This window comes from Lacerta agilis, chromosome Z (assembly GCF_009819535.1).
Source record: "Lacerta agilis isolate rLacAgi1 chromosome Z, rLacAgi1.pri, whole genome shotgun sequence".
Taxonomy (NCBI): domain Eukaryota; kingdom Metazoa; phylum Chordata; class Lepidosauria; order Squamata; family Lacertidae; genus Lacerta; species Lacerta agilis.
The window spans coordinates 35476600-35496002 of NC_046331.1; positions in this window are offsets into that span (position 1 = coordinate 35476600).

Here is a 19403-nt window from a genome sequence, read left to right on the forward strand (position 1 = left end):
ATAAACAGCTCAAAGCTGTTTAATATTTGAAGATTCCCAAAAGCTGTTAAACCATTGTACTTTTTTAAAAATAAAAACCCTCCCTACTGTGTTGCTGTAGTTTGTGGAAGAGCTGTGTTTATTTTTGCTGTCTGGGATCTTCATGAAAACAGCAATGGTTTGTTTCGTTTGTTTTCTCCCCCCCCCCCTTCCTCAATCAGAGGTGAGAGGGAAAGTGCCTCATCGAAGTACTATGCCGCTTCAATCATGATTCAGTTTAATTAAGAGGATCAAGCAAAAATACAAAGTTAATTCTCAGCCCATTTTTTTAGCACACACAACCTCTCGAGGCAAGCACAGCAAAATAGATAGTGGTGTCACTACTGAGTTCCATAAATATAAAATTTATGACTGAGTGTCAAATGTTATGCATAGCTCACTGAAGCAAATTAAGATAAATGCAGTTCAATTGTGCTGGCTTTCGACTCCGGCTCCACTGTCAGAGTGTTGTCTCTGTTTTGTTATGATAAAGAATTACATTGCTTGGACAACTACCACCCCACCCAACTCTCCCTTCTTTCACAGCTTGGCAGATTTTTCATGGGCATTCCAATGCTGCCTTTTTCTCCCATTATAATTTATGCGCATAAGTAGCATATAATAATCTATGAAAGATAGATTGGAGGGTGTAAGGGCAGATACATCAATTTCTCCTGTTTGCTTGAGTTGTCATTAAACATGCCTATTGTGGGTTGGAATTTGGTATTATTGTTTTTTTTCTTTTCTTTTCTGCAACAGTCTTAAATAAAGTCAGGACAGCTAAGTGTGTTATAAACACAAAACAGAAAGGGCAAGTAACTCTCTTTTAGAATCTCTCCCTCAACCCCCCCCCCCCATCCACCCCACACACTTGAGAGTCACATAAGGCAGAGAGCGGGGATGGGCCTGTTGCCCCCAGACTTCCAGCTGTGTTCTCATCACCAATATAAGATGCACCCCAGAGGCAAAAATACACTGACTTAAGAATTTTCACTTCTACAGATCCCCCTGCCCCACCCCACCCCCAAAACATGGGGGAGAAGAGACAAGCCCTGAAGAATGACATCTCTAGAAACTTACATTAATACAATTTTAGCCAGGCATTCTCCCCCCCACACACACACACAAAATAGTAACAACAACAAAAAGGATGACAATTTAACCTGCGACAGTGGTCTAACTCTTGTCCGTGTTCACTAAAAATCAGTCTCATTTGACCAGAAAAAGGTAGGGAATGTGAGGCTCTACATATGTTGTTGGACTCAATCTCCAATCAAACCCACCCAGAAAGGGCAACGGTCAGGGGTGGTGGGAGCTGAAGTCCAACAGCATCTGGAGGGTCACATATGTACCACCTCAATCAATCAGCAATACACTTTCATCCTATCTTACCTCCAAGGAGCTCAGGGCCACAGGCATGGTTTTTCTCTTCTGTTATTCTCACAGAAACACAGAAATGTCAGGGTGAGGTATTGACTATCACAAGGTTATCTGGTGGGGGTTTAATGACTGTGTGAGAGGACTTGAACCTTGGTTTCCCCAGTCCCAGGACTCAGCTACATTGGCAAAGAAAAAGCACTTTATGTGTGTTGGATATTCACTATGACACTGTGACACTAGATGGCACTGTGGAGTTCCATTTTTGCTAACCTGATTTCTCATAGAAAGTTCGCAACACATTTAACAAGTGCTTCTTTGATGTATCTAGCTAGATCCAGCCCTGGTCTGACTTTCTGATAGATCTATATCCAGTTGCGGAACCGGAGAGGTTTAGATTCTAACCACCAAGCTGTTCTAGCTCCTAATCGAAATATAGCCACATGCCACAGGACTCCAATGTCAAGTGACAACATGTGATCTGAATGGGCTGCCACCGGTATAACACCACAGGAAGAACGCTTGCAATACAATGTTTTTCAATGGAGCCAGATCACACAGGCAGCTGTAGCCATTTGTGTGGAGAATCAGGTTATAAGTGCATGGTTGTGTGAATCAGACCTGTTTACAATATCTGCAGTGTGTTATATGTCAGGCTACCTTTGGAAGCAGCCTGGAAACTTCAGCTGGTCCAAAATGGGTTACCGATATGGGATTGGCCAAGGCACCCAAAGTACATCAGTATTTTGCCATTAGCATTGACCTCCTGTCCATTTCTATAGGTGATTCAAATTGCTGTAATTAACCTTTAAAACCACAAACAGCTTGGGTTCAGGTTATCTAAAGGGCTGTGTCCATCATATTCCTCTATAGATTTCAAGGTCATCTTCTGAAGCCCTTCTCTAGGTGTCCCTGCGAAACAATGGTGGGTATCTCCCGGGGATAGGGACTTTTCAGTGGTGGCCCATGGAATGCCCTCCACAGAGACGCTTACCTGGTGCCTACATTATAGCCTTTTCAGTACCAGGTGAAGACAATTTGTGGGAATACGTTTTTGGTGACTTCCCGCACTTTGCCGCCTCACAAAAACCCTCCGCGCTAATGCACAGAAGGAAAGAGATCCGGCCAAGGTTTGCTGCCTGGATCACTCTGCACTTGCAAGAAAGCGCGCCAGGAAGCTTTTGAGTAATGGCCGAAAGCTGTTTCCCGCCGGAAACAAAGCCCAATGCAATGCTCTGATTGGTTTATGTTAATGCTATGACGCTGTTCAGTTTATCAATAAATGGCCCCTGCTCTCTGTAGAGTGCGCAAGACAAGCAAAGAGAGAACAAGTGATGCGAGACAAGCAAGAGAGAAAGCAAAAGAGAAACCAACGCACAGAGTAGTAGTTGGGAGAGCGCAACTCCACCATTGACTGCAGTCTCTTAGTCTCTTATTTTTTATTTTTATTTGGCCGCTTTTTTACTTTTGGCCGCACTTTTTGCTCTGCCTATCCTTTCCTCTTCGGAACCTTCAGAAACCTTCGTAACGACCTTCAGAACTCCAGAAAACATCTCACGACCTTCAGCAACTTCATAACCAGCAGACCCATCATAACCAGTGGGAGCAGGCACTACAGGATTACTGGTTATCCCAGAAGTTGGTTATCCCCACAGTCTTAAAATATTTTTGGTACTTTAAGATATTTGGTACAAATGCCATTCATGGTTGCTGGTTTCTAACTGACCAATCATTCCCGGATCAAATTTTGCAATAGAAAAATGATTAAGTTTCTATTTCCCCTTCTACCCAGATTGTAAAGGGAAACTATTCCAGATCCTCAGATTGATTACACCTTTGAAGAATTTTTTTTTCTGAGATACACACACACACACACACACACACACACCCCTTCATCATAGCCCTTTTCCAATAATCAGCCAGTGGCGAAACTAATCCATGCATAATTATAATGCAGCCACTACCTCCTCATTTATTTTTAATCTCTCAACAATATGTCCAATCAACAGTTCACATTCATAACATCTAATTATGCAAGGACATTATTAGATTAGCAGCAGATTAAGGGCATTATCAATTCATTTATTTTTAAATAAGCACATGATGAGGGTTTCTCTTGTGCCTTGCAGCAATGAACATAATGATAATAAAGTTGGTATTAGGACAGCATTCTACAGTTTTCCCCCTCGTGTCATTTGGCTAAAATGACACTGAGATGCATTGATTCTGCTACACATACATACACACAAATATATATATATATATATATATATATATATATATATATATATATATATATACACACACACACACACAACATTCAACTATCACATGGGAGGGAGAGGGAGACCAATCGGGAAAGAGCCATTGCTCAGTGGTAAAGCAACTGCTTTTCACACAGAAGGTCCCAGTACAATCCCCGGCATCTTCAGATAGGGCTGGGAGTATACCCTGTCTGAAATCCTGGAGAGACACTGCCAGGCACTGTGGACAATACTGAGCCTTGCAAGACGGCGGGGGGAGCTTATGATGCAAATTGCTTGCTTGTTTTAAAGTTGCTTTCATGGCAGGAGGATCACAGGATATCCTCCTCTTAAAGTGGGTGCAGGAAACCTTTGGCTCACCAGTTATTGGTGAACCACAACTCTCATCATCCCTGGACATCGGCCATGTTTTCAAGGGCTGATGTAAGAGGTGGTTCAGCAACATCTGGTTAGCCAAATGTTCCCCATTCCTGCTTCAATGCAAATGTATATTTGTTTTGAATGACAGCTGTTGACATCCATTCACATGGCCCTAAAAAAGACCTAAATTCTTAGATAAGCAAATAGGGGAGTAGTCTGCTCCCCTCCCCTGGGAGGCAGTGTTGCAGACTGGCATCCAGGACCCCCCAGTGACCCAGCTGGAGGGTGGAGGAATGCCACCCATGTCATGGGGATTCCCGGCCGCGTCACACACCCAGCTGTCCAATCGGCACAGCTGGGGGCATGGTCACAAGCAGTTTCAGCTGTGGCACGGCCAGGGGGGGGGAACCTCCTTTCACCTCAAACCCATAGCCACTCAGTGAAGTTGAATGTTGGGAGATTCAAGGAACACAGGAAGAAAGTACTTAATGCTGCCTATTAGTTTAAACCATAGAATTGGCTATAACAAGTTGCAGTATGGTTGTGAACGTGGATGCCTTTAATGTAAAAGGTAAAAGGACCCTTGACCATTAGGTCCATTCATGAACAACTCCGGGTCATGTGGCCAGCATGACTAAGCCGCTTCTGGCGAACCAGAGTAGCGCACAGAAACACCATTTATCTTCCCGCCGGAGCTGTACCTATTTATCTACTTGCGCTTTGACATGCTTTCGAACTGCTAGGTTGGCAGGAGCAGGGACTGAGCAACGGGAGCTCACCCCGTCGTGGGGATTTGAACTGCTGACCTTCTGATCAGCAAGCCCTAGGTTCAGTGGTTTAACCCACAGCGCCACCCGCGTCCCACTGCCAAATTCACAACTATTGCCAGTAACACAATTCCTACAGTATTTATAGCAATATATTGTCTCCAGTATCAGAGACTGCATGCCTCAGGAAACCAGGTTCTGGGGGTCACAGATAGGGCTGGGTGCTGTTGCCATCAAATCCTGTTTGGGGGACTTTCCATAGACATCTGGTTGAGTGGTGTGGAAACAGAATGCTGGACTAGAAAGGACTTTGGTCTGATCCTGCAAAGCTCTTATGATTATTATCTAAGGCTTTAATCTCACAAATAACACATGAAATAGCAATGTTCCTACACATGTACACACCCACATGTCTGCATAGAAAAATGGTGTGTGTGTGTTCCTATTTTACTAGGCTTGATTTCTTTTTTCCTCGCAACCAGACCATTCTTTCTCTTCTCCCCCTGGAAAAGAATGAGATGTTGAACAAGGAAACATTCCAGATGGGCATTAAGTAAGGTAGACTGCTCCCAACACACCAGACACCAATTTTCTTATTCCAATAACACCTTGAAATTAAAACTTGTTAAAACACTTGTTACTTTTTACTGCTTAAAAGGAATGAAATTACTGCAATGCTCTTGAATATGCAAAAACATCTTGGTCCCCAGCAGCTGAAGATAATGTTCTCCCAGGAGGTTTTCCAAAAGAGTTTCAAGAAAGGGTTTGATATGAGAGTGTTCTATCACTCCCATCTTTTTATAGCAGCACAGTGTGTGTGTTCATTTTATTTATTTATTTTGCAAAACTTGGGAGCCAGCAATATATTTTTTCCCTACAAGACCCCTCCCAATGTTTTTCTCCTGGTGTTGTTAATGATACATTTGTGTGCATATTAGATGCTCATGCATTGCTTTTCCTATATACACAGAGAGGTCAATAGCTTTCCAGACAGTAAATGCTGCCAAATATGTTTGTTTTGCAGTCACCTATCCTACAAGAGGGACAGCTGAATTCAATGAGAGATAAGCACACTGCTAAACATTCTTACATGTGTGTTTGTTTGTTTGTTTTTAAAAAACCACTCATCCACGAACTGTTACAGTCACTTTACTTACATGCCCTTTTTCAAAAGCCAATGAAGAACACAACATTCAGAAGAGTTTCAGTAGGCTGGCACTCAAGCAACAATCTTTTCTTGAAAGGAAGTCCAAGAAGTAGTGCAGTCCCTATATGCTTTTCTGAAACAATGAAAGGTACCCAGTCCTGTTGAATTTCATTTAATTGAATTGGTGCTGTCCAATACATATTTATATGGTTTAGTGCTAAGACTGAATGCCTGCTTTCGCTGATTCATGTTGCTAACATGCAAACAATTGAATGAATGGTCAACAGCTATATTTAAAGCAGCAATCTAGCTTAAGAAGTAACAGGTACTCTTTGAAAAAGAAGGGGGGGGAATAATCACCTTGTTGAACAGTGACTGAAATTATGTAGTTGATTGATTAAGTATTGATTTTTTAATTTCTATACCAATGAATGCATTCAAATATATCTTAGTGATGTAGCAACAACAGAAAACTGAAACAAAATATTACAAAAATACACAGTTACATATAAAAAGTTGAATAAAAAGTTATATTCATTTCCCTTGCAACACACCCTCCCTCAGCCTCCGGATTATCACCCAGGGTCCAGACAAACTCTCAGCTCACTCACAAAAGTATCACAATGAGAAGAGTTCCTGGAAATGGTGGACATCACCCTGGCCTCTCTCTTAGACTTGCATTTGATGGACAGGTTCTGACATGGATGGCACTCCCTCAGGCTGCCCAAAGCTGTGACCCATTCAGCTTCACTCTCCACACTCCAAACATCAGCAGGTTAGCTGAGTTTCCCATGGGGTCCACTGGATGGGAAAATGACTCCCTTCCACTCACACCTTCTATTCTTTCCTCCTCCAGCTGCTTGAAACATACAGCTAATTTTGGGTGGAATCAAGTGTGTTCTTAACTATTAGGTGTCAAAGAGTCAAGGCAGTGACAAGGAAGAGTTTAAAGATCTGGGTATGTTTAGCCTGGAGACCAGAAGACTAGGAAACATGACAGGACTCTTCAGATGCCCAATGTTAGGTGTCAGGGAATCCGATCCGCCCCCGCCCCAACAGTAGGCTGCCAGGAACAGATAGACAAGGAAAGCTCTTACCAAGTTATTTTATTCAATACTAGCTGACCCGGCCACGCGTTGCTGTGGGTGATTTAGTGAAATGGGAAAGGAAGATACAGCATAAAAGAGAAATCGTACCTTTCTGTACAGGTTTAAGCGTTTAAGTCCAGGTTGGGTCTTTTCTGTTTTCCCATTTGTTTTTATCTTCTTGTATACTACTTATCATTAGTACTATTGAAGTTTTTGAGTTATTTTTTCTTGATTGTCTGTATGTTCCGGGTCTGTGTTAGCGGCGGAGGCCGAGAAAGTGGCCTTTATCGCTGGTCGGGGTCTGGCGGGTACGGTGGAGGCCAGAAAAGCGACCAAGGTGAGTGAGGAAATTATGGACATGGATTTTTATTGCGCCCTGGATCTCTGTTAGCAATTTTGTTTGTTTTCATTCTCCCTGGCTGTTGAGCCGGGCGAGGTGAGGCAGAAAATGACGGGCACGGTTGCCTGGCATTATCAACGTTTGCAGGTGATCTGCCTTTTCATTGGATGGTGGCAGTGACGTCCGAAGAAGATCAGCAGTACCAGTATAGCCACCATTGGAGGGTGATGTTTCATTACCTTTCCTGTTGGTTCTTTTCCCAGCATGCCCGGCAACGTCTGCTGGCTGAGTTTTGAGGTCAAAAAAAGGGGTTTTTACCTTGCACAGGTGTGACATTTGTATACCCCATGTAGCTAAGAACACTCCCATATAGGAATTGGCATTGTGTCCAAATTTGATACGAATCAAATGTGTAGTGTTTGTATTTTGTATCTTGTTCTTTTTTATATAAAATATAATAAATTTTCTTTTTAAAAAACAAATTTGATACGAATCGGTCATTTATATATATATAGATTCATAGAGAGAGACTAAGAAATACTGCCTCTTGGAGTAATGGCTTTGCTCCAAGTAAACTCCACCCACCTTCTCTCTTCAATCATTAACAGCACCACTCACCTTATGGTGAGCCATTTGTCTACTAGCCCTCTGCTCTCCTACTTTTAAGGCTCACCAGGTGCTGGGAGATGGTGGTTCTGGAATGCTTTCTAGTGATAATGTGTCAGCCAGCTGCTCTGACTCTGCTTCCCCCCTTCTTCACCCATTATTTCCCAACTCTGCTCTTCATCTACCTCTGAGCCATGGCCTTCCTCAAACCACTGTTGTAAATCTATACGGTCTTCTTCATCTCTGGAAGGTTCAGGAGGAGGAAGCAGTCTCTACCATTCCTCCTCTGTCCAGTCCCTGACAGCCAAAGGGCTGTTGCATAGAAAAGGGCAAATGCTTCTTGTCTGTTCCCCATGGGGACAAAATTATATCTAATGCAGATAAATTACAAGAAGGCAGATTATATTTAAATGTTAAGATAACCTTCTGGATAGTAAGAGTAGTTTGACAGTGGGACTAATTACCCAGAGCAGTAGTTCTCAAAGGGTGTGTTGTGCCACACTGGCATGGCAGAATAGGATGGGGCAACAGGAAGATTCAAGGACAATCAATATTTTATTTTGGGAATGACTTATGTCAGTGTTTTTCAACCACTGTTCTGCGGCACACTAGTGTGCCGCGAGATGTTGCCTGGTGTGCCGTGGGAAAAATTGAAAAATTCAAGAGAATTACTTTATATATAGTCAATATAGGCACAGAATTAAATTTTTTAACATTTTCTAATGGTGGTGTGCCTCATTATTATTTTCGTGAAACAAGTGTGCCTTTGCCCAAAAAAGGTTGAAAAACACTGACTTATGTTCTTATGCAGTTGCATTGTTTTATACTTCCTGGATGTGGTTGTGTCCCATGTTATTAATCAAGCACTGCTAGGAGTTGCTTCTTTTTGTTTTCAAATCCAATGTATTCCTTATCAATAAAAGCTTTGGCAAGCAAATTTTTATTCTGAAAGAATAAAAAAAGTTTGAGACCCACTGATCTAGTGGCATTCTATACATCCAGGTCCCACAATCTGAATGCTGGTTATATGAAACTTCCCTTATCCAAACAATAATAATCTGTAGCCTAACCTCACTACACAAACATCTGATCCAAACTCCAGCAGCAGTGGTGCTTCATCCCACTGGCTGTGCTGCTTAGAGTCCAGGGGTCCTTTACCTTTTATCCTTGCAGGTGTAGTAGATCTGTAACAAACACACCAAGCAGCTCAGCATATCTCCCACCTGTGGGAACGTTTATAGTTGCAGAGTTAAACATTCCTTATTTAAACCTGCACAGCGGCAAACGGCTTGCTGACTTGTTGGAGTCTTTCGTCCTTTCTTGATTGTCAATCCCTTTATCCCCCTCAAATTAAAGATACACATGAATCTGATTAATAACCAAAGTAAAGTAATTTACTGACAGATTCATTCATGTACATATTTAGGTTACAAAACAAAAGATATAAACTATATCAACTATATTAGTGAGTCTCTTAACACATCTTTAACCAGCAGCATCCTAACCGACCAACAGACTAAAACTAACTGACACAAAGTGGCAGTTGGTCCTCCCTTAGAATGTTGGACTTGACTGACATCATCCCACACCACCTTATGTCCTTCCATTGGTCAGGCTCTCTTACTGGTGAGCACTAAGATTCCCACACCACTGATTGAAGGAGAAGCACTGAGAATGAGACTGGACAACCAGTGGGATGAAGACATGCCACTTCAGTTGGTGTCTCCAGCCCAACTTGTTCCTCTCTGCTAATGAAAGTACAGTACTCACTGCAACCTATTAATTTATTGTATTTTTAATATTTTGTTGGAAGCCACCCTGAGTGAACACAAGCACAACTGGTACAGATTGGAAGCACCTGTGAAAAAACCCAACATTTCCTCACATAGGAAGCTGCCTTACCCTGAGTTAGACAACTGATACATCTTGTTCATAATTGTCTACAATGGTTGGCAGCCACTCTCCGGGAATTCAGACAGAAAACACTTCCAACACTACCTAGAGCATAGCCCCTCCCCTGCATACAAGTGTTTGCACACATGCCCATTAGGCTTCATCCGTCAGAGTTCTTGTTTACCTTTCTGGAGTAATTAAGCCAGTTCTGAAAAAAGTGATATTCTCTCATTGCTATGGTTCTGCCCTAATGTGATTCATTTTCTGTCTTCAGCCAAGAGCTCTCCTATGCCAAATCTCCAAAAAGTCCATTTTGTCTCCAAGACTGTGGCTTCAGATTACTTGAAGGACTTCTCTGGGAGTCATCTAATGCATTATGCAAAAGAAGCAAACACTGTTTATCCCTCAAACAACACCTGTTTTAATGTGCGGACTTTTAGAATTGGTAGAGAACTTCAGAATATCTGTTTTAAATAAATGACTGTGCTCAGATCACCCACTCCCCCTCTCTTCATTTACTATTCTAAAACCACAAGATTTCAACTATCTGAAATGAGCTGGTGCTTAAGCCAATTGGATACAACTTATTGGTTTGCTTTTGCTGTCAAATATACATAAAATATAAATCATAGCATCAATTTACTTAGGTTGCAACAGGCAAAAGAGTCATAAAATACAACTCAATCTAATCTAGTTGAAGTCAGATATTTGGGGGGGGGGAGTCAAGAAGAACCCAAAAGTTACAGTAAGCACAAGAATAACTTTGCATTTTTAAGAAAAGATTGTCTCACGCTCTAAGAAAATATTATATTATACTGCAAAATGATATTTCATACCCAACACAGCAGATTACTGAAGTAGAAAAATATTGACAAAATGGAGGGCAGGGGATAACCAGTATTTGGTGTTATTGTTCTAAAAGCATGGATGAGCAATTTGTGGCCCTCCAAAGATTGTTGGATTCATTGTTTTTCTTCTAGGAAAAAGGCGCCATTATACTGCATACCCTTGAATACCCCAGGGGGAAAGCACTGGTTGGATTCCAGATCCCATCACCGGCCCCAGCCAGAATGCTGTCATAAACATGCCCCACCCATGAGACAAGGTGAGGAGACTGCCTCAGGCAGCAGGATTCATAGCGATCACAGGTCCGGCCTCCAAGGAAGGCATCATCTGCAACAGCTGTGGTGGCAGCAACAACTGCAGTGTGCTCACTGGAGGTCAAATCGACCTCTGCCTCCGCCTCTGCCGCTCCCCAGCCTCCATTGCTACCTCTATGGTTAGCCCTAGTCACAAACTTGCATAGCATCAACTGAGATTCTGTTCCAAGGTTTTGTAAACAGCAATAGATAAATAACTGTGTGGGCCTTGATGCAGGAGCAGTAGAAACGGGTTGTGTAATTGATCAAACATAGTGGATATCATGCTTGAATTCTACTCATCCTCCAAAGATCTCTGGGTAGCATGTATAGCAGGGATAGCCAACAAGCTGCCCACCAAATATTGTTGGATTCCAACTCCCATCTGTCTCAGCCAGCATGACCAACGGTCTGGGGTGATAACAGCATCCAAAATATTTGCTGGGCACCCTGTTGACTATGTTTGTTGTTGTGATGATTTTTATAACACTTAATGCCAGTATAGGCTTCTAAGTGATTTAGAATATAAAACCAGTCACACAAATGTTAAAATATAAACATCTGTAATTAAAATACGCACTAAAAACAATCCCATTAAGACATTTAAAGCTTATATCTGAGCTAGATTCAATACGCCCTAGTTTCATAAGCTCTTCAAAACAATTAACGGCTTCTCTTTATATGTATTAAAAAAGAAACCTCCAACCCAAGAAATTTCATTATATTTTTAAATATTAATCTGAAGCACAACTCTCATTATGCAAAGGAAAATGAGTGCAGGGGGTGAAAAGGAAATGTTCTTTGGATATAGGGGCTAAAGTCGTGACAGTTGTGTAAATGATTACATTAAGCAAAAAGACTTTAAATAATAATATTGCTCAGTCAAAATTTATTCAAGCTATTGCTGCTCTGCACAGTTGGAGAATAATGAAAAGGTCTGGGTGCAAATCAGAAATCCTCAGATTTTTTCGCATAAAAGAGGAATAATTTATTTTAACATCTCTTCTAGGCAACTAATATTTTGAGAGCTATTAACTCCTTGTGGGTGATTTTTCATTTACTGTAGTCTTGTTCGTTTTGCATCACCCATAAAAGAGGACATTGGCTCCTCTTCAGCCTCCTTTTTTGCTTAGTAATTCCATACACTATCCATTCATATAATCCATTCATTTTTAAATTGGTCTATTTCATACCATTTGTCAGTTATAACAGCTTCAGTGGCAAAGATGTGCATTTCGGATGCTTCATAGCAGGTGTAGCAGCTCACATTTTATGCTGGACCCAATGAAACCACCAGCCCCCAGGAGATGTAGGGCTGCGTTCTGATCTTGCTAAACGGAACCACCAAAGAATCTGCTATGAATTCCACACTGGTTATTGGGAATGTGGGATGAAGTCTATTCAGTTTGCAGTTAAAGAGGAATCTGTATAATTCATACATTCTGAAATAATATTTAAACCAACAACCATCCTTCAAAGCTTGAACATCTTTGAATTTTGCAATGCAGTTCTTCAGCCAAATAGCATGTACCAAAATGCATATACTTGGGTAAAGCATGCAAAAAGTGCATATATTCATGTGGAAAGGATTATATTATATTATGGGCATTGGCGTTGCAAAAAAAAAATGTGTCTGTTATAAAGAATTGCATTCAAACAATATTAGATATTAAACAATTTGCAAACTGATGTAGAAATGGGAAGAATTGAACTTACGTTTGGAAAAATGAGAAATCTGGGGCAAAAGAAATTAACTTATTCACACATCCCTGGTCAATATAAGTGTTATATATAAATGGCACCACATCACTGAAGAGCCAGCCAGGAGCCCACACTTCTGATTCCACAATAATATCAGTACACTTCCAGTGACTAGGAGGCTTCTTTCCCTCCTGCTTAGCCAGTCACTGAAATCACTAGCAGTAGATCTCTCCTTAGGAAACAGCTAAGAGAAACAAGCATAGGAAGACCCATGAGAGAGGGAAAGCGGCAGGATGATGCCTGTCTTGTTCGCTTGGCTTCTCTCTCTCAGAAGCCACACCTGGTGGCAGAAAAAGTCTTAAGCCTAAGGTCTAATGGAGGGGGAGCTAGCAGGGAGGGAAGCTGCTGGGCAGGTGGGGGAGGGAGAGAGACCCTCCCCCCCCCCAAAAAAATGAACGGAGGTGGGTGTGCAGCTGAGGTCCCCCCCCCCCGCCATTTCGAGTATTCTGAATAGCAATATGGATACTATACACACATGCAGAAATACAAACGTTTCCTAAAATTCAGCTAAGTTTCCTGCATTCCAGGGGGTTGGACAACCTATTTCTTAATAGGTTTAATTGGGTTTGGTGCTTTCTCTCTGCATGTCATTCCTTGAACAGCTTCCTGTGCAAAGATAAGGCTTGCTTTGCACAGGAAGCTGTTCAAGGAATGACAAGCAGCAAGAAAGTTAACATGTCAGGGAAAATGCACTTTTTCATTAATCAATAATTTATTTATTGTATTTGACTAAAAACCATTACAAATCCAGTTAATAAAACATCAAACCCAGTGACCCAAACCATAGCTCCCAGATTCTTTGGGCGAAGAAGCCAGGTGGGTGCCATGTGAACTCAGCGATGCGTCAAATGCTGGCTACATACTACCTCCACCTTCAAAGGTGGCATATTTCTGTATATCAGTTTCTGACAGAACCTGACCACAAGAGTCCCCGTGATTGTCAGGAACTGATATATGGAAATATGCCGCCTTTGAACCTGGAGGTTGTTTGGGTCATTGGTTTGGTGCTTTTGTAACTGCATTTGTAATGGCTATTAGTCAAATACAATAAATAAATTATTGATTGATCGATGAAAAAGTGCATTTTTCATTAGATACTAACTTTCTCTCTGTATGTCATTCCTTGAACAGCATCCTGTGCAAAGATAAGGCTTGCTTCTATTGCTCTGTTCATTTGCGCATTTGACTAATGTTGTGTGGAGGGAAATGCAACCACTGCACTGAAAAATTTTCCCCTCCTGCCCCCTTGGGTTTCTGGTGTGGCCTTCACAGATATTGGCACAACAGGGGGGGTTGGCTGCTGAGCTGTGCCCACCATTGTGAGGGCTGAGGGGGTGATGATGATGCCCCCCCAGCTGCTGCCAATGTCTGTGGGTTGACTGTGACGTCTCAAAAACTTTTGGCAGCTCAGCGGGTATAAATGTGGGCCAAGGTGCAAGCCTTGGCTGTTGCCCTCCCCAGAGAGGAATGGGCAACTCAGTGGCACTCAGCCTTGGTAGTCTCCTGCCCCGTGGCGGAAAGCTGGCAAGTGGAAGGAGGCAATCGCTCGGTGCTGGGATGCTGTGCAGCAAGACGGCAAGTAGAAAGTTTACTTGCTGGTGGGATCGCTACTTGAAGGAGACTGATATTCAGCTCTGAAGCTGGTTGATGTGTGGCAATGGACCTGGAGAGGCTGCAACGGGTGGATGGTTGTCAGAAGAGTTTGCATTCAAGCTAGTGGATGCCGCGAGACTACGCTGACATGGATGCAAACTGGTTTGGAAGCCTTGTTTGTTAACAGGCAGGCAAACAGAGGATGAGTCTGGGGGGACGCTGCTGGATGGGGGCCATCCCACTCACCTGTTTGCCTTTGCCTTACAGGGATGTCTGGAGCCGGTGAGGTTTTCCTCGAGTCAAACCTTGAAAATCATGAAGAGAACTGCAGGACATCCCTGTTGACATCGGAGAAATGAATGTGAAATACTGGCAGCGAGCAATGGACAAGGCCGTGGCCATACCTGAGAGAAGGAGCTTTGAAGGGAGACTGCAGGCGGACATCTGCTTCATCGCAAGGGATGGAGCAGTGGGGAGAGAGAAGAAAATGAGGGAGGAAACACTACGCCACATTGGCGCACCGTCCATTGAAAGTGCTATGAAGACGCTTTGAACAGGAATGGCTTCCCCTCAAGGATTCTGGGAACTGTAGGTGGTTAAGGGGATGGAGACTTGTTAGGCTGGTTAAGGATTCGGGATATGGTTAGAGTTAGGGTTAGAGTTAGGATAGGGTTAGGGTGGGGGTGGGGGTTGGGGTAGGGGTAGGGGCAGGGGTAGGGGTAGGGTTCCCTTCTTGCCAGGGAACTCTGGGAATTGTAGATTGGGTTAAGGGTTAGAGGTAGAGGTATGGTTAGCATCATGGGTAGAAATAGGGGTAGGGGTAGGGTTCCCTTCTTGCTAGGGAACTCTGCGAATTGTAGCACTAGTTAAGGGTTAAGGGCTAAATTTAGAGGTATGGTTAGCATGATGGGTAGAAGTAGGGGTAGGGGTAGGGTTCTCTACTTGGCAGGGAACTCTGAGCATTGTAGCTCTAGTTAAGGGTTAGCGTTACAGTTAGGGTTAGAATCAGGGGTAGAGGTAGGGGTAGGGTACTCTGCTTGCCAGGGAACTCTGGGCATTGTAGCTCTGGTTAAGGGCTAAGGGTTAGCATTGGGTTAGTTAGCGTCAGTGCCAGGGGTAGGGTTAGGGTTAGGAACAGGGTTCCATTCTTGGGAGGGAATTCTGGGAGCGGACCAGGGGGCCTCCTAACAACTCTCCACACCCTTTTCAAACTATACTTCCCAGATTCTTTGGGGGGGAAGCCATAAGTGTTTCAAGCGGCTTCATAGCTCTTTCAACGGTGTGGATGTGGCCCTGGCCTCCCTCACCCCACTGTCTCTTATTATTGAAGAATCAAAAGGATTTCCCAATTCAAATCTCTCGGAAACCGTAAACAGGAAGAAGAAAGACTTTGTATCTGATGCCATTTTGAAATGTCTTAACTTGACATGCCAATAAAGGTATTTGTATTGTATTGTGTTGTGTTGTGTTGTATTATGATTATCATGGGATGTGGAGTGGTAAATGTTAATGAGGATGACGTGATACTTCTATAAACTGGCACATCCCTTCTTGTGGGCGTGGAAGGAGGGACTTGCGGCCAGACAAGCGACATTATAACATTTGTTTTTCCTGATGAAGATGTGCCTGATCTTGGGTTAGCCCACCTGCAAGTTTTGTATAATAAAAAGGTTTTCTAATTCCCACATTTTGTCCAGATCACTTTATTTAAAAGGTTCCAGAGAGCTTAAATCAAAGGAACCAGTTTATTTTTTTCTCACAAAGGGCAATATAAATATTCCCATAACTGCCAAAACAAACAATCTTGCAGCACTATAAAAACTAACAGATTTTGGGAAAACATTTTTTAAATGGGAGGGTCAGGGGGCCTTGTTGGGTGCTAAAGAGGGTTTCTGAGGGTGCCATAGAATACACCTGCCACACGTGTCACAAGGGGGGGGGGGCTCCTCAGTCATCATTTCTTTATTAATAAATGCCCCCCCTTGAGGCCTCGTTTCCCCAGCCCTGTCTATGTATCATCTCCTGTGATGTCACAGACAAAGCAGCTGAGAGGAAAGAGGCAGTTTCTTATTCTAGAATTTCAAACCCAGGAACTCAGGAGGGAGACATTTTTCAGCCCTGGGGCTGCATTTCCCTCCTCACAACACTAGTCATATGCACAAATGAACAGAGCAATGAAAGCAAGCCTTATCTTTGCACAGGAAGCTGTTCAAGGAATGACATGAAGAGAGAAAGTTAGCATCTCAAGAAAAAGCACCTTTTCATCAATCAATCTATCAATCAATGAATCAATGATTGAATTTGACTAAAAGCCATTACAAATCCAGTTACAAAAGCACCAAACCCAATGACCCAAACAACCGCCAGGTTCAAAGGCGGCATATTTCTGTATATTAGTTCCTGAGAATCACGAGGGCTGTTGTGTTCAGATTCTGCAGCTTTCTTACTCTAATGAGGAAGACTTGCAAGAGAATATTTTAATGTAGCACTCCAAGAAATGTTGCAAGTTTCGCAGATTCACATGATGCACTCCAAAATCAGAAGTATTGAAACTATTCCAGCAACAAGCTTGCTATTCAGACACAAGGGTTTGGGTCATTGGGTTTGGTGCTTTTGTAACTGGATTTGGAATGGCTTTCAGTCAAATTCAATAATTGATTGATTGATGAAAAAGTGCTTTTTCCCTGAGATGCTAACTTTCTCTCCGCATGCCATACCTTGAACAGCTTCCTGTGCAATGATAAGGCTTGCTTTAATGGCTCTGTTCATTTGTGCACTTGTGTTTTGTTGAGGGAAATGCAAGCACTGGGCTGAAACATGTCCCCCTCCTGTCCCCTTGGATTTCACAGATATTGGCACAACGTGTGTGTGTGTGGGTTATTTTGGTTGTTGTTTTTTTTGGGCTGCTGAGCTGGCGCTCACCATTGTGAGGGCTGAGGGGGTGATGGTGATGCCTCCCCAGCTGCTGCCAATGTCTGTGGGATGACTATGATGTCTCAAAAACATCTGGCAGCTCAGCGGGTATAAATGTGGGCCAAGGGGCAAGCCTCAGCAGTTGCCCTCCCCAGAGAGAAATGGGCAGCTCGGTGGCACTCAGCCCTGGTGGTCTCCTGCCCCGTGGCGGCAAGCTGGCAAGCGGAAGGAGGCAATCGCCCAGTGCTGGGATGCTGTGCAGCAAGAAGGCAAGTACAATTGTTACTTGCTGGTGGGATCACTACTTGAAGGAGACTGATATTCAGCTCTGAAGCTGGTTGATGTGTGGCAATGGACCTGGCGAGGCTACAGCTGGTGGATGGTTGTCGGAAGAGTTTGCATTCAGGCTAGTGGATTCCGTGAGGCTACGCTGGCTGAGATGGATGCAAACTGGTTTGGAAGCCTTGTTTGTTAACAGGCAGCCAAACAGAGGAGGAGTCTGGGGGGACGCTGTTGGATGGGGGCCATCCCACTCACCTGTTTGCCTTTGCCTTACAGGGATGTCTGGAGCCGGTGAGGTTTTCCCCGAGTCAAGCCTGGAAAGCCATGGAGAGAACTGCAGGACGTCCCTGTTGACATCGGAGAAATGAATGTGAAATACTGGCAGCGAGCAATGGAGAAGGCCGTGGCCATACCTGAGAGAAGGAGAGAAGGCCATACCTGAGAGAAGGGAGACTGCAGGCGGACATCTGCTTCATCGCGAGGGATGGGGCAGTGGGGAGAGAGAAGAAAATGAGGGAGGAAACACTACGCCACATTAGGCGCACCGTCCATTGAAAGTGCTATGAAGACGCTTTGAACAGGAATGGCTTCCCCTCAAGGATTCTGGGAACTGTAGGTGGTTAAGGGGACGGAGACTTGTTAGGCTGGTTATGGATTAGGGATATGGTTAGAGTTAGGGTTAGAGCTAGGATAGGGATAGGGTAGGGTTGGTGTAGCGGGAGGGGGAGGGGTAGGGGTAGGGGCAGGGGTAGGGTTCCCTTCTTGCCAGGGAACTCTGGGAATTGTAGATTGGGTTAAGGGTTAGAGGTAGAGGTATGGTTAGCATCATGGGTAGAAGTAGGGGTAGGGGTAGGGTTCCCTTCTTGCCAGGGAACTCTGGGAATTGTAGCGCTAGTTAAGGGTTAAGGGCTAAATTTAGAGGTATGGTTAGCATCATGGGTAGAAGTAGGGGTAGGGGTAGGGTTCTCTACTTGGCAAGGAACTCTGAGCATTGCAGCTCTAGTTAAGGGTTAGCGTTACAGTTAGGGTTAGAATCAGGGGAAGAGGTAGGGGTAGGGGTAGGGTACTCTGCTTGCCAGGGAACTCTGGGAATTGTAGCTCTGGTTAAGGGCTAAGGGTTAGCGTTGGGTTAGTTAGCGTCAGCGCCAGGGGTAGTGTTAGTGTTAGGAACAGGGTTCCATTCTTGGGAGGGAATTCTGGGAGGGGAACGGGGGGCCTCCTAACAACTCTCTGCACCCTTTTCAAACTATACTTCCCAGATCCTTTGGGGGAAGAAGCCATGAGTTTTTAAAGCGGCTTCATAGCGCTTTCAACGGTGTGGATGTGGCCCTGGCCTCCCTCACCCCACTGCCTCTTATTATTGAAGAATCAAAAGGATTTCCCAATTCATATCTCTCGGAAACCGTAAACAGGAAGAAGAAAGACTTTGTATCTGATGCCATTTTGAAATGTCTTAACTTGACATGCCAATAAAGGTATTTGTATTGTATTGTGTTGTGTTTTGTTTTGTTGTGTTGTGCAGCAAGGAGAAGGCAAGTACAATTGTTACTTGCTGGTGGGATCGCTACTTGAAGGAGACTGATATTCAGCTCTGAAGCTGGTTGATGTGTGGCAATGGACCTGGCGAGGCTGCAGCTGGTGGATGGTTGTCGGAAGAGTTTGCATTCAGGCTAGTGGATTCCGTGAGGCTACGCTGGCTGAGATGGATGCTAACTGGTTTGGAAGCCTTGTTTGTTAACAGGCAGCCAAACAGAGGAGGAGTCTGGGGGGACGCTGTTGGATGGGGGCCATCCCACTCACCTGTTTGCCTTTGCCTTACAGGGATGTCTGGAGCCGGTGAGGTTTTCCCCAAGTC